This window comes from Mastomys coucha, unplaced genomic scaffold, assembly GCF_008632895.1.
Source record: "Mastomys coucha isolate ucsf_1 unplaced genomic scaffold, UCSF_Mcou_1 pScaffold13, whole genome shotgun sequence".
Classification (NCBI taxonomy): Eukaryota; Metazoa; Chordata; class Mammalia; order Rodentia; family Muridae; genus Mastomys; species Mastomys coucha.
The window spans coordinates 34,678,671-34,693,280 of record NW_022196895.1 but is presented as its reverse complement, the minus strand read 5'-3'; the positions used below and the strand labels follow the sequence as shown (position 1 = coordinate 34,693,280).

Here is a 14,610-nt window from a genome sequence, read left to right as displayed (position 1 = left end):
GAATACAAGAGATAGAAGAGAGAATCTCAGGGGCAGAAGATAACATAGACAACATTGAGAGAACAGCCTTTTTTTCATTGTAAGTGTATGTACAACCAGTGCTGGATTGCAGGATTGCAGGCCTGGGCCACTATGCCTGGTGTACACAGGGCTGTAGATCAGACTCAGGCTTTGTGTGTGCCTGGCCAGCATCCTTCTAACTGAACTACATCCACAGCTCCTCCATCCCACACTCTGCCCTTCCTGTCTTTATTGCTTCTCCCCTGTATGCTTAATAAGCCCCTCCCCTCTACCCCAAAGCAGGTCCTAAAGCTCTGAGGGGATCATGGGCCACTTGGGAAGCTGAGCAAGAGAGCACTGGACCCTGCAGGTGGAGGAGGTCCTGCTTCTGAGAGACCTGGGGAACAGGAAACATCCTTGTGCTGCCCACCTGCAATCAATCCAAGCCTCCTTCATTCTTATTTCTCATCACTGGCTGCTGGCGCCTGCTGAAAGGAGGAGACCTCAGAAGAGTGGAGGTGACCTTGGCAGGGAACTCTCACATCCGGTGCCTGTTTTCCTGTTCGTCAAGCGGGCAGCCCTAGCCTCTCACTGGGCTTGCCGTGGACTATTTGTATAAACACAAAGCATGTGGAAAATAATCTTGAAGAATGAACTCAAACACTTAACGTTTCCCTCTACTCCATCCAATAGCTCACGTTCCCAAACCTGCATCTGAATCCACTCCCATGCGAACTCTAGATGAGAATCTCAAGCACTCCCGCTGACTTCCTGGTTTATGGTCAAACCAAGAATATGGAGAAAAGGGCAGGCAGGCAACAGGAACCATAACTCTTTCTATCTGTCATCATCCTTCCTTCGGGCCCTCATCCCTTATTAACACTTACTAAGCATAACAGGTTAACATTCCACCCATTCCTGATTAGGTAGTGCTTTATATATCTCATTTTAATTTTATTCCTTTACGAGGAAAGTAAAGTTCAGAATAGTAAATTACCAAAAGGTAGAGTCACATGGCCAGGAGATGGCAGATTCAAGGTCAGATGTCAGTCTGGACCACACCAGGCTTTTTATAACAGGCTTGTAAAAGCTGCTTTGGCTGAACAACACTGGCTCTGTCTTTGAGCCCACATTTAACTAAAAGCTGAATAAGAGTGCATCTCTTCCTTCCTCTTGTATCTGTCTCCTTTCCTTTGGGTCAGTCATCGGCTCGGTACAGCAGGTAAGTGTTTGAGTCACTCGGGAGTGTCTATTTAAAACACAATGGTTCTCTAACCCTCTCAGCCCCCTCCAGTGCTGTAGGAAAGACACACAAGCAGTCACTGAGGTATCTGTCGGTGTTTTCAAAACAAACCCCAAAGGCGCCAGAGGTCTCTAGTCATTGTCCTTAGTAACCTTGAATTCCAGGAACAGTACACTTCAAGACCATCACCCTGTGATGAGATCAGCCCTGGGAAGAAATGATTGTCTCCTGATGAGGTCCAGATTGCTCCCCTGAAGCAACAAGGACTTCCGTTCTTACTTTAAAAAGACTACCTTGCAGAACCAGAACTCAAGACTACACTTGAGCCAAGGCTGTTTAAACCACGCATACCTCTTCTGTTCTCTAATAGCCAAAGACTGCCGATCGAAGCCTCCCTTACCCAAGCAGAGACCAAAACCTACAAGGTAGATAGATGCATGTGTAACCACAGCTCCACTTCTCCAATGTCTGAACGCTTAGAATATCTGTCCTATAATAAGCACTCACCAGGCAATGGTGGCGCCTGCATTTCATCCCAACACTTGGGAGGCAGAGGCAGGTGGATTTCTGAGTTTGAGGCCAGCCTGGTCTACAGAGTGAGTTTCAGGACAGCCAGGGATACACAGAGAAAATAAATAAAATAAAATAAAATAAAATAAATTCTATCCTATATAATAAGTGCTTAATAACTATCTTGGCCCCCAATCAAACTAATTTGGTCAAAAATTTCTCATCAGCCATTTCCAACTATTCCTTGTTATAGTGTCTAGAACAAGTTCTAGGATCTAGACTGTAAATTGGGTACCATTTTCCTCTCGTTTCTGTTGCCTTATTTCTCCACGTCATAGTTAAAAACAGTGTTGTAAACACAGTATGGATAGCATCCGACCTGGGAAAGTGCTATGAGGTGGTCTGCTTTTGGAAGAGTCAACTCTCATTGCTGTTTCCCATTGCAAACGTGTGGATAGCTGTCTAGGGAGGCTGGAAAAGGCTTGGCACCTGCTCACCCTGGCCTGCTCCTGGCTGCCCCTGCTCTCTGCCACTCATGTGCAGCCTGCTGGATTCTGACTCACTTTTCCCTGGGCTGTTGGGATAGGGGAATACTGGCCCACAGTCCTCACAAACTGCTCTGAACAGCAGACAGAGCAGGCACGTGGAAACAGGGAGGCAGGGTATCTAAGTAGAGGAGGCGAAGGTTTCAGGAAGAAAATGCAAGCATGTGTAATCTGGATTCCTGCCTGGGAATGAAAGAGAGGCCGTCGTTTTTTTTTCTCTTCTGGCTCCTGTTTGCCCTATAAACCTCAGCCTACTAATCCGAGTGTTTTAATTACCGCCTTATAATACAACATACTGTGTTGAGCCTGTCCTAGGGAAATTAAAATGAAGGTGGGGAGGGGAGCTGAGGGATCCGGGCAACCCCAATACTTCCACTTCTCTTATTTACAGTAATCCAAAGGTGTTTCTCCCGCTTCTGCCATAACACAACACGGGGCTTTCCTGAATCAAAGGTATCACTTCCACCCCATTCACAGAAAGGAACTGAGTCTTAAGCTGGTCTCAATCATGCCTCTCCTGGGCTAGCAATCTACTTGGTCAATGGGATGATGCTTACTCCTCTAGAAACCAGAAGAACCAAATCATGAATTAAACACCAGCTTGTCTGTGAAAGAAGAAACTTGCTGATTCAGAATGGCATTTGAGAGAGCCAGGAGCATAACTGTGAGCCCGGGTTTCAGGAGGTGAAGTTAAGACTGCTATTTAAATCTCACCTCCTCTAACCACTGTACTAGCTGGGCGGCCATGGGCTAATCGCAGAACCTCTCTGAACTTCCTTCTTCATAAAGCTGTTGGCACAGTGACTGCTGCAGAGCAGGTACAGCACAACACAGCCCCGCCCCAGCCTTTTCCCGTTGCCATCCCAACTGCATCTTCCTAAAATCTGTCTGCCGCCCTCCCCCACTCCAGCTGATTAGTGAGGCTTCCTGACCATCCTAGATAAAAACTAACCCCCCTCCCATACACACACCCTGCAGCTCCCATTCACTCTCCACTTCTATCATAACCCTAACTCCAGCCTGCTCTTCCACTAATGGACATTTACAGAGACACGTGCACATATGGCTATGCATGGTATATAGACCCATAATTTGGGGATCTTGTTAACCCCCAAGCAGCCTTAGGTTCTGTTGACCTCTGTTATCTCTAAGATGCCTGTGATGCCTGGCATATAATAGGTGTTTAATAAATATTAACTCAGGCTTTTTCAGAGAATTCAGGTGTGATTCCCATCATGCAACTCACAGATACTGTAACTCCAGTTCCAAGTGGTCTGAAGCCATCTGACCCACATACATGTGATGCACAGAAACTCTCATGCAGGTGTATGGACATGTACACATAAAATATGTATTAAAATTAAGTTATTAAAAATTTAAAACGGTTAACTCCATGAGTACACAGGATCCATTTTCCTTATAATGGCTGGAAGGGTCATCTAAGACCAAAGTTATTCATAAGCCAGGAAACTGATACTAGGAGCCATCGGATAACCTGCCTTATTGGCTTCCACTTCCTTGGACCTGAGTAGTGGAGGGTGGAGACCCTTGCCTCTTGGTACCTTTGCTCTGGTTTGGGTCTACCTACTCAGTGCCCCAAGAGTACCAGTGGTACTGGTCGGTACCCTCTCAGGCTACATTTGGGAAGGCAACACTCTGACGGCAGCTCCTGACGGCAGCTCGTGAGCACTCAGAACTGCCTCCACCTCAGAACTGCCTCCACGACTGGCATTCTTTAAAAGGACAGGTGGAAACACTGAGATCCACTCTGGAGGTCCAGCAACACATGTGCTCGAAGCTGAAGAATGATAGACAGCTGCAGCACACAGGAGCCAAGGCGGCTGCAAAAGTCTCTGCAGCTCCACCGGCACCGAGGACGCGCTTGTCTTTCGTCAGTGATTGAAGGCAAGCAACTGCCGTCTGAGATCCAGAGCGCCTGGGTGACCTCCTGAGGCATAGACAAGTCTCACCCCAGCTTCAGCACTGTTAGACATATAACCTCACCCAGTATCGAGTCAAGTGTTCATCTCTTAGGATCAACTGAGAAAAATTAAACAGCGGTCCACACAAAGCAAGGCATGTGGCAAATACCTAACAATAACTGCTTTATATGATTTACCCAAAGTCACATTCCCATGCAGCTCTGGCCGTCGCCCCTAGAGCTGGGAATCAGAGTTTGCTGAGTTCAGAGCCTAGTTAACCTTCAAGGTCTAGCACCAGGTGACTTAATTTTTCCATTCAAATAGAGTGGAAGGCTAGGTGTAGAGTTGCAGAGCACTTAGCATACATGGGACCAGGGTTCAATTCCCAACATCAACACACACACAGAGAGAGACAGAGAGAGGAGAGAGATAAAGAATAAATGAATATGAATATATTGCTCAGGTTCCACACCATGTCCCAAGCCATTCAAGACAGGGCACTCAGGGGACTTCAAGAAACTAGTATTTCCAGCCCGTGGACCTTAACCACTCACATCAGCTCTGAAAGCGAGCGAGGCACAAGAACTTGCCCAGATCCCCCTGGAGGTTGAGGAGACAAAAAGACCCAACAAATACTCCCCTTGTAAAGAGTTCAGCAGCTACCTCAACATATTCAAATGTATTCAAGAGAGAGCCCACCAGTTATCGGAATGTAATGCTAAAAATGACTAGGTTGAAAGGGCTGCTCGGTTCAGCTCAGAACCTTCCCTCACCAGCTCATACCAATAGCATCATCTACTTCTTGGTTTTAATGCAAAGATTAAGAGCAACAATTTGGCTTAGCACGGTGCACTACCTTGATCAGAGAATTCCAGGTATCCTAAACTAAAGGCTACAAGAGCCACGGGACTGGCAGAGGTGAAGCGGCAGACAGGCGTGGCCGCACTGAAACCCAAGCGGATCCGAAAGATCCTAAAGAGGTTGCCAGCTGCAGGGGCAGGTGTGATCGCCATGAAGCAACTCAAATTATGTATCCCTACTTTGGCTTGACAATTGAGATTGCCATCATGGCTTGGGACCGTATTCTACAATGCCCCCCCCCTTCCCCCCCGTCTCCCGCACATAAGCTCTGGGTGACCTAAACCAGTTGTGGAGAGAAAGGAACTGGTGACTCAAGTCATCTATGCGTGCCTCGGTTTCTCTAGATAATAAAGCCCCTGGTTAGGCTTCGGAGGGGTGGCACTTCCTGGACAGGGCACCCAGAGACAGAAGCAGCAATGCATGATCGACCAGCCGTGATCGCCCACGCGGGCTGAGGAACATCCTTGGCTGCAGCTGCTGGGGGGCAGGGGGGAAGCATGCTTCTCTGCAAGCAGCTGGACCCAGGGCTGGGAAGCTCCCACAAGCACAGTGGGTTGCTCCCTCCTGGGCTTGAAGGAGCCTGGAGCCGGGGCCGGCGGGAGAGCCGGAGCCGAAGCGGCCACAGGAGCGCAGAGGCCCCGCTGCGCTGGGCTCGGCGGGGGCGGCAGAGGCGGAAGCGGGGGCGGCCGGAGCGCGGTGGGGATGTTTAAAGGAAATTTACAATCATTTCCTCTCTGTGGTTTGGTGACAAATCAACAACATCCTGTTCTTTTGTGAGACTCCGGGCGCCTGCAAGGCGGGGACAGCACTCAGCTCTTAAAGAGACAAGCACAGGCCCCTCCCTCCCCAGCCCTTCCCCGTGGATTCCCCCTGATCACCCCAAATCTCTACATCCACGCTGCCTCAAAACAAGAATGGCCAAGCTCTTGCTCATGGGGCTCCTGACCACGACCTGAATTGTACCCCTCCCTCTGCAGCGTCCCCATCCTCTCCAAGGTTCAGGGGGAACAGTGGCCAACCCCACTAATGGTTGTTGCATCCGGGGACATCTTCCACCGAGGAGCGTCCAGGATCACCCCTCCCCAATCGGACAGCTGTGCCTAACGGGTCTTGGACCTCCGCGTACTTTTTTATCCCCTTCTACCAATCCCCTTTTCTCAAAATTTCCAGCCCCCAACCTGTAGATTTATGTTTAAAATGTCGATGTACGCACACAAGGTTTATAAACCGCCAAGGCAGAGAGAGACTTGCCGAGCTGTAGAAGTAATGAGAATCAGATGCTTAGGACTAGGGGGAAAATATACAAAAATACAAAACATTCAACTGCCCTCCTGGGATTTCGTTCAATCACTTAATGATTATTGTTTTTTTTTTTTTTTCTTTTACTAAGTGCTGGTCATTCTGCTCCACTGTACCACAGTAATGTCTACGATAGGGTCCTTGACCCCGAAATGCCTACATCTTTATGGCTTTTAAGGATGGGTGATGGGCCAGGCAGTGGTGGCGCACGCCTTTAATCCCAGCACTTGGGAGGCAGAGGCAGGCGGATTTCTGAGTTCGAGGCCAGCCTGGTCTACAGAGTGAGTTCCAGGACAGCTAGGGCTGCACCGAGAAACCAGAATCCAGCACCCAGGAGTCAGAGGCAAGTGGATCCCTGAGTTCAGGGCTAGTTTGCTCTACATAGCAAATTCCTGCTTTGCCAGGGCTATGCAGTAAGTTCCAGGACAGCTAGGGCTGCACCGAGAAACCAGAATCCAGCACCCAGGAGTCAGAGGCAAGTGGATCCCTGAGTTCAGGGTTAGTATGCTCTACATAGCAAATTCCTGCTTTGCCAGGGCTATGTAGTAAGACACAATCTCTCAAAAGGGGGTAGGGGTGAGGGTTGGGGTGGGGGTGAGCTCAGAACCAGGGACCTAGAGAATCTGAAGTTTGGGTCAAAGCAGCCAAGACATATACAGTTCATCTAATTTAACTTACAAGAAAAATTGCCCAATAAGATAGGTAAAACAATTGGTCCCTCTTTTCAGATAAGGAAACAGGTACAGGGAGAAAGTAGAGCTCTCCGGGTAGCTAGTAAGACCTGGAAGAGGTGGGTTTCAGGTGAAGGGGTTTGGTTTCTGACTCCTGGGCTCAAAGGACCAAGGTGCATATTTTACATATCAAAGCAGATCTGGTCTCTAGGTTCTCCCAGGACCCCCTAGTCATTACTTGGCCTACCCTGCCCCCAACCCTGAACTTTCCAGGCTAGGCACTGAGCTCCATCTCCCAGAGGCTCTTACCTATATAATCCAGACATTTTTGTGTGTGTGCGCGCGCGAGGTAAACTCTCTTGCTTCCTCTCTCCCTCCTTCTCCTTCTCTCTCTCCCTCCCTCCTTCCCTCTCCATCTCTCTGTCTCTCTCCCCTTCTCTCTCTGCAGGTGGGCCCTTTCTCTTTTTCTCTTGCCCCTCGCCCCCGCCCCCCCCCAGCCCCATTGTTACTTCCCTGGCCTCAGTCTTTGGGGCCAGTGGACAGCTTCCCAGTAAATCTTCCTCTAATCTAATCTAATCTGGCTTGAATTGGTTTATTTCACCATTAGAGAAATAGCCTACCAGAGTCTTGGCCATTCCTATACTATGTGGCCATAGTATGGATGCCCAGGGTGGTGGTCCAGCGTGATAGAGTGCTGCCCTAAGATAAGTCTTTTTTTGTCTCCTGCTGATTCTCTGGGTTCTTCAGAGATGATTGCCGCAAACCCTTAGGTTCTGCTTCAGTGGAGAAACCATTTGGCAGAACACAGAAGAAACTGCCTGGATGCTCCTACAATAGAACTCCCTGGACCTTTACATCCCCCACCTGAGGCCACCAAGCCCAAGTCACCAGGTCACCACCTTCCCATTTGTTCAGTTGCCTGAGGCAGGATCCAGAGGAGGGTGTGGTGTAAGCTGGAGCACAGGGAAGTTCCCTAGGGAAGGAAATGTCCCATTAAGGCAGAGATTGAAATAAAAGGAAGCCATCTGAGTTTATGGTAGAAAAGGGCGGTGCTGGTAAAAGCCAAAGAGAGGCTGGTGTGCCGTCCTCCTTTGATCCTAGCACTTCCATCCCTTAGGTGAGTTCCAGACTAACCAGATGTAAGAGGTGAGATCCTGTCTAAAAACAAAAGAGTCCTAGTAGCCAGAAGGAACCCAGGAAGGCTGAGACAGGAGGATCACAGAGTTTGCAACCAGCCTGAGCTACCGGTAGGAAGAGAGGAACGAAACCCAAGATATACAAGTATAGAACAGGATCTCCCTCCAGTGTTTAGGAAGCATGGCAGTGCATAAGGCAGGAGAGCATAAACTACAAACATAATCCCGGGAAGAACCAACTCTACAGGGCTGGCTTCAAACTCACAGAGAGCCACGCCCAGGCCACTGTATATATTTACTCTCTGCTTTAATCTCCATATTATTTAAAGTGTAGTAATAGTTGTATGGTAGTTATTTAAGAACAATGCTGGGCCAGAATAATGTTTTGTTTTTTTCTAATAAAAGTTATTGCTTTGCCAGCCTGATTAACTGAGTTACAATCCAGGAACCCATAACAGACTAGATTTGGTGGCATTCCTCTGTAATCCCAGCACTCCTACAGGGCGATGGGAACCAGGAGGCCTGAGAAGCTGGGGTAGGCAGAGCAGAGGAAGCAGGAGACCCTGCCTCAACAAGGTGAAAGTTGAGAATGGATTCCTAAAAGTTGTCCTTTGACCTCCGCATTCTTGGCAAGGCAAGTATGCATGCAGGCACATACATAATACCTGATGGCAGGGCCTTTATGTGGTGGTGCACACCTTAAATCCCAGCACTTGGGAGGTAGAGGCAGGCGGATTTCTGAGTTCGAGGGCAGCCTATTCTACAGAGTGAGTTCCAGGACAGCCAGGGCTACACAGAGAAACCCTGTCTCTAAAAAACAAACAAAAAAACAAGCAAATAAATAAATAAATACACGATGATTTGTTTAATGCTTGTTTTTGTCTTGTTGGAAACTCATCTCATGTAGCCATTTGAACACCTGTGTAAGAGTCTCCCTGCCTCTACAGGGTGCTGAGGTTACCGTGTACCGTGCACCCCATCACACCATGTAGAAACAGTGCCATTTCCTATCCGTACCCGGAAGACATCCTCCGGGCCTCTCCAGGCCACAGTGCCCTAGCTAGAAATCTACTTATTCTCAAATCTGGAAGCAAATTACACTCACAAGGAACAGTATATCCAAAAACAACGGGGATCAAACCCAGAGCTTTGTGTGTGCTAATCAAGCACTCCACTGTAACGAAATACATCTTTTTAAAACTTTAATTTTATGTGTAAGAGTTTTATCTGCCCGATGTCTGGTGCTTCTCTAGCCCAGAAGAGGGTATCAGATCTGGCCATCTGGAATTCCAGAGGGACTGCTGCCATATGGGCTGGGAATTGAACCCAGATCCTGAGGGAAAGCAGCTAGTCCCTTTACCCACTAAAGCATCCCTCCAGCCATATGTACTATGATGAAATAAATCTTAAACGGAGAGGTATCAAAACTAAGGCTGGGCCCTGGAGCAATCATGTGGAGTTGACCCTTTTAGACCATTTCTCAAAGTCTCCAGCCAAACATGATGGCTCCACCAATCATGTCTGCCATGATCATCGTTCCTGTAGACAACGTCTTACCATAGGCTAACTTTCATGTCCCAAGGAGAGTTCTGGATTCCAGAAGGCAGTTAAGAACTCAGGCTCCGGCCGGGCAGTGGTGGCGCACACCTTTAATCCCAGCACTTGGAGGGCAGAGGCTGGCTTGAGGCCAGCCTGGTCTACAGAGTGAGTTCCAGGATAGCCAGAGCTACACAGAGAAACCCTGTCTCGAAACAAAACAAAACAAAACAAACAAACAAAAGAACTCAGGCTCCAACAGATGAAAGATGACAGTATTCATGTGAGAAGAACAAATGGCCCAGATGGTCAGAACCTAAGCCCAGAAATACAAAAGGCTGGAGAGAGAGATTGGAGGACTGTGGGGTGGCAGCTGCTTATAACATCACATGGAGAACAGTCTCCTCCAATAAGGAGTAACTAATTCAGAAAGTGCATGATCTAGGCCAACAGCAAAAACACTGTTGTGTTCTAAGAGGACTGTCAGGCCACTCTGTGATTTCTCCTATTTATGTTTTGTTTGTTTGATTTTTTTGTCTTGTTTTTTTTTTGTTTTTTTTGTTTTTGTCTCTTCCATTTAGAAACAGCAAAATATCCTGCTTCCAAGTAGAAGCCAAGGAGACGGGGAAAACTCAGTGCTTTCGAAGGCCAGTTCTCCCACCCTCTCTGAGCCTTCCTCCCCGCTTCCTGAAAATGAAGCTGACTGACGGTAAGGATTAAAGGCAAGTCCAAGACCCCAGGCAGTTCTTCACCTCAGCCCTAGCTGAGGAAGGAAGGGAGGGGAGCTGAGCTAAGCAGCTCATCAGGGCTCACACACTGACTTGGTCATCTAGGAGCCGTGCTCCCTCAAATCCAATAGTGAGGGGGCAATTAGTTATTCAAAAATTATCACCTTTGGCCTGGGAGCGTAGTTCATTGTTGGAGCACTTGCCAGGCTCCAGGAGGCTTGCTGATACCACACACACACACACAGAGAGAGAGAGAGAGAGAGAGAGAGAGAGAGAGAGAGAGAGAGAGAGAGAAGAAGAAGAAGAAGAAGAAGAAGAAGAAGAAGAAGAAGAAGAAGAAGAAGAAGAAGGAGGAGGAGAGGGAGGGAGAGAGAGAGAAAGAGGGGGAGGGAGGGAGGGAGAGGAAGAAGGAGGAGGGAGAGAGAGAGAGAGAGATAGGGTTTGTTGTGCACACCTTTAATCCAGCACCCAGTGTTAGCATCAGGACACCTGAAGCCTGTGGTGATGCATGGGCGGGTCTCAGAGACCTGTTGCCAGGGCAACAGCTGCCATATTCCCAGAATCCATTGGGCTCACCTCCCACCTTTACCTGTGGCCACTACGTCATATATATACGGGGAACATTCCTCCATGTCTCTCTCTCTCCCCTTTCTCTCTTTCCGAGCTACTGCTCCCCTCTCTCCCTCTCAATTAAACCTCTTACACGTGGAACTGTTTGGACCTAGTGTGTTGTTCTGACGCGACCCGCCGTTCTAACACATCACCCAGAGACAGGCAGATGGATTTCTGAGTTTGAGGCCAGCCTGGTCTATGCAGTGAGCTTCAGGACAGCCAGGACTACAAAGTGTATCTCTACTACACAGTAGCGTATATGCTGAGTGCTAGCTGTTACAGACAGACATAGATAAAATCCCTTCCCTGCTCCTACAGCGACCTGACCAACTTTGAATCCCCCCTCCTCAAATCCTTCAGATTTGAGTAGTAATTGCTTTGCTTTCTCCCCTTCCTTCCTTCCTTCCTTCCTTCCTTCCTTCCTTCCTTCCTTCCTTCCTTCCTTCCTTCCTCCCCTTCCTTCCTTCCTTCCTTCCTCCCTCCCCTTCCTTCCTTCCTTCCTTCCTTCCTTCCTCCCTCCCCTTCCTTCCTTCCTTCCTTCCTTCCTTCCTCCCTCCCCTTCCTTCCTTCCTTCCTTCCTTCCTTCCTTCCTTCCTTCCTTCCTCCCTCCCTCCTCCCTTTCTTTCTTAAAAACAAATGAACAAACAAAAAACCTGCTACCCCCCTTTCCAATTTAGTTTGAAGAAAGTTTCTGAGGATGGAAGGTTTAAACTGATGGGCCATTAGCAGCATAACATAGAAAAAGCAATTTTCCAGGTCACCCGCCAACTCCGGAGCACCACCGACCACCATTGAAAACTCTGCTCTGGGGGAAGGACTAGAAGGGTTTGCTCCTGGTTGGTGGGGAACTGGAGAGAATGCCCAGCTTTATGGCCAGCAAAACCAGTAAACACCATCATGCCACAGCTGGGCTTGTGTACTGACATTTTAAATAGTTTTTGTGTGAAATGCAGACAGTTCCTGTTGGCCAAGATCATAGCCGAAAGGTTCTCTTGGGCTTCAGATTGAGGGAATCTGGATCCCTGGCTCAGGCTTCAGTGGGATATCTGCTGAAATATTAGCTTTTTTTTTTTTTTTTTTTTGGTTTTTCGAGACAGGGTTTCTCTATATAGCCCTGGCTGTCCTGGAACTCACTCTGTAGACCAGGCTGTCCTGGAACTCAGAAATCTGCCTGCTTCTGCCTCCCAAGTGCTGGGATTAAAGGTGTGCGCCACCACTGCATGGCGAAATATAACTCTTAAATATTGTCTAAAGCCACTGAGCATGCACACACACATACAGGGGGACAGGGAGACAGAGGGACAGAGATGGAGAGATAGAGAGACAGAGAGTGCACCTTTTCTCAGCTATGGCATACCGCTTTACTGATTCTTATCATTCCTGGTGATCAGCGTGCAGAGAGCCTGTTGAAGGCACCTTGAAGGAGGCCTTTCTAATACAAATGCTCTCTGTGATCACCATTCCTGTGAGGGGGCCTGGGACAATGAAGCAATGCTAAACTCTTGTAGGTAGAGAGGTTTTCTCATCTCTCCACCTTGCTGCTACCGCTATCACCACCACCTCCACCACCACCACCATCCTCTCCTTCCTCCTCCTCCTCCTCCTCCTCCTCTTCATCATCATCATAACCACCATCAGCACCATCATCAATTATTATCATTATTATTATAGACAGGGTGTTTCTATATAGCCCTGGATTACTATTATTGCTGCTGCTGCTGTTATTGTTGTTATTACTAGAGACAGAGTGTCTCTACATAGCCCTGGATGTCCTGGATCACTAGTAGGAGTAGGAGTAGTCTACTACTAGACATGGTGTCTACATAGCCCTGGATGCCCTGGATCAATATCAGACCAGGCTGGCCTCAGAGATCTGCCTGCCTCTGCCTCCCAAGTGCTGGAATTATTGGTGTCCACCACCAGGCCAGGCACCACCTCATTCTCCAGGACACTGCTCCTGGTCTCCCACATCCCATCCTAACTGGGCACAGCCTCAAAATCCCCAAAAAAGCCTTTGCTTTTATTTGGGCTTTCTTCCTTTCTTTCAGTTTTGTTTTTTAAACAGAGTCTTACTATGAAGCTCTGTAGCTGCCGGGTATAGGGAAGAGGCTGCTGACTTAACATTAATCTCTGTGTCTCCAGTGTTGGGATTTAGACATACAGCAGCAGGGCCAGCATATTTCTGGTTTGCTTATTTGATTTATTTGCTACTATGCCCAGGCTGGTCTTGAGATCAGAGTAATTTTCCTGCCTCTGCTTCTTAAATACTGAGATTTCAGGCACGAGCTAGCCCAAGTTCAGTACATTTCCTTTAACCTCCTGACTTGGCATCTCCCAGGGCCCCTGACAGACTACACTAAGCTGCTCAAAGAACACAGATGGCTCAGCTTATGATGGTACAACTGTTACTTCAAGCTGAAAGATGCTCTAAAGCAATATAATATTTCTACCAAAGTAGACAACATATTCCCTCTTTTCTAATTTAAATCTTTCCTGGGCTATCAATATGCAGACAGATCCTCTCGTGACACTCGAAGTTACCAGCAAGCAAGAGATGGTGCTGCTGCGATATTCAATGAGGTGTGTTACATGAGTTTTCAATGTCCAGTGGGTTTATGGGGATGGAAACCCCACCATAAACTGGGAGTCTACATATTTTTCAGTTTTTCCATGTAACAGTGATTGCCAGAATTAAAAAAAAAAAAGTAAAATGTTTTTTCAAAGTAATAAAACATAAAAAAATTAAAACTGTAGTTTCTGGGGTTTGGTTTAATTTTTTTTTTTTCCAAGACAGGGTTTCTCTGTGTAACCCTGGCTGTGCTGGAATTCCCTCTATAGATCAGGCTGGCATTGAACTTGGAGATCTGCCTACTTCTCTCCTTAGTACTGGGATCAAATGAGTGGGCCACCACCTCCAGGCAAGAGAAATTAAACACATAAATTAGCCAGGTGGTGGTGGCTCACACCTTTAATCCCAGCACTTGGAAAGCTGAGGCAGGTGAATCTCTGTAGTCCAAGCTATCCTGGTCTACATAGTAAGTTCCAAGACAGCCAAAACTACACACAGAACCCCTGTCTTGTCTCAGAAAAGAAAAAACACCAAATTTTTTTTTCTAAGAGAAAAGAATGAAAAGGCTCATGAATACAATAGTAAGGAGGAAAAAAAATTCTAGTTTAGAACACTAATCTATTATTTTTATAAGAAGTAATGCTGACTTGCTCAACAGAACTTGCCTTGTATTTCAAGGCCCTGGTCTGATCCTCAGGACCCTAAGTAAGGGGAAAAGACACCCCAATGAAGTCCCAGCAGACCCCTTACCGTGCCAGCTGCTGCTGGGTCCTGCCTGCTTGGCTCTTGCTGTCAGTCCCGTGGCATCCAATCATTTTCCTAATTTCCTTGCAGGTTTCCTTGGGTTAAGTCTTCCAGTAGGTTCCTACAAAGAGAAATGCAGGTGGTGAATTTCTCGGACCTTCATATCTGAAAATGACTTTCTTTTTATTCCTTAATCATCATCATCTTTTTCTTCTTCTCCTCCTCCTCCTCCTC

At 47.6% G+C, this 14,610-nt stretch overlaps 1 long non-coding RNA gene across 1 annotated transcript in view; it reads right to left on the bottom strand.

The window, feature by feature from the left end:
- Positions 1-14,610, bottom strand: part of LOC116087089 — a 127,426-nt gene that overhangs the window by 89,874 nt on the left and 22,942 nt on the right. Inside the window, exon 3 of the long non-coding RNA XR_004117247.1 lies at positions 14,383-14,497. This is a non-coding gene — a long non-coding RNA (uncharacterized LOC116087089). The remainder of the gene's footprint in view (positions 1-14,382; positions 14,498-14,610) is intronic.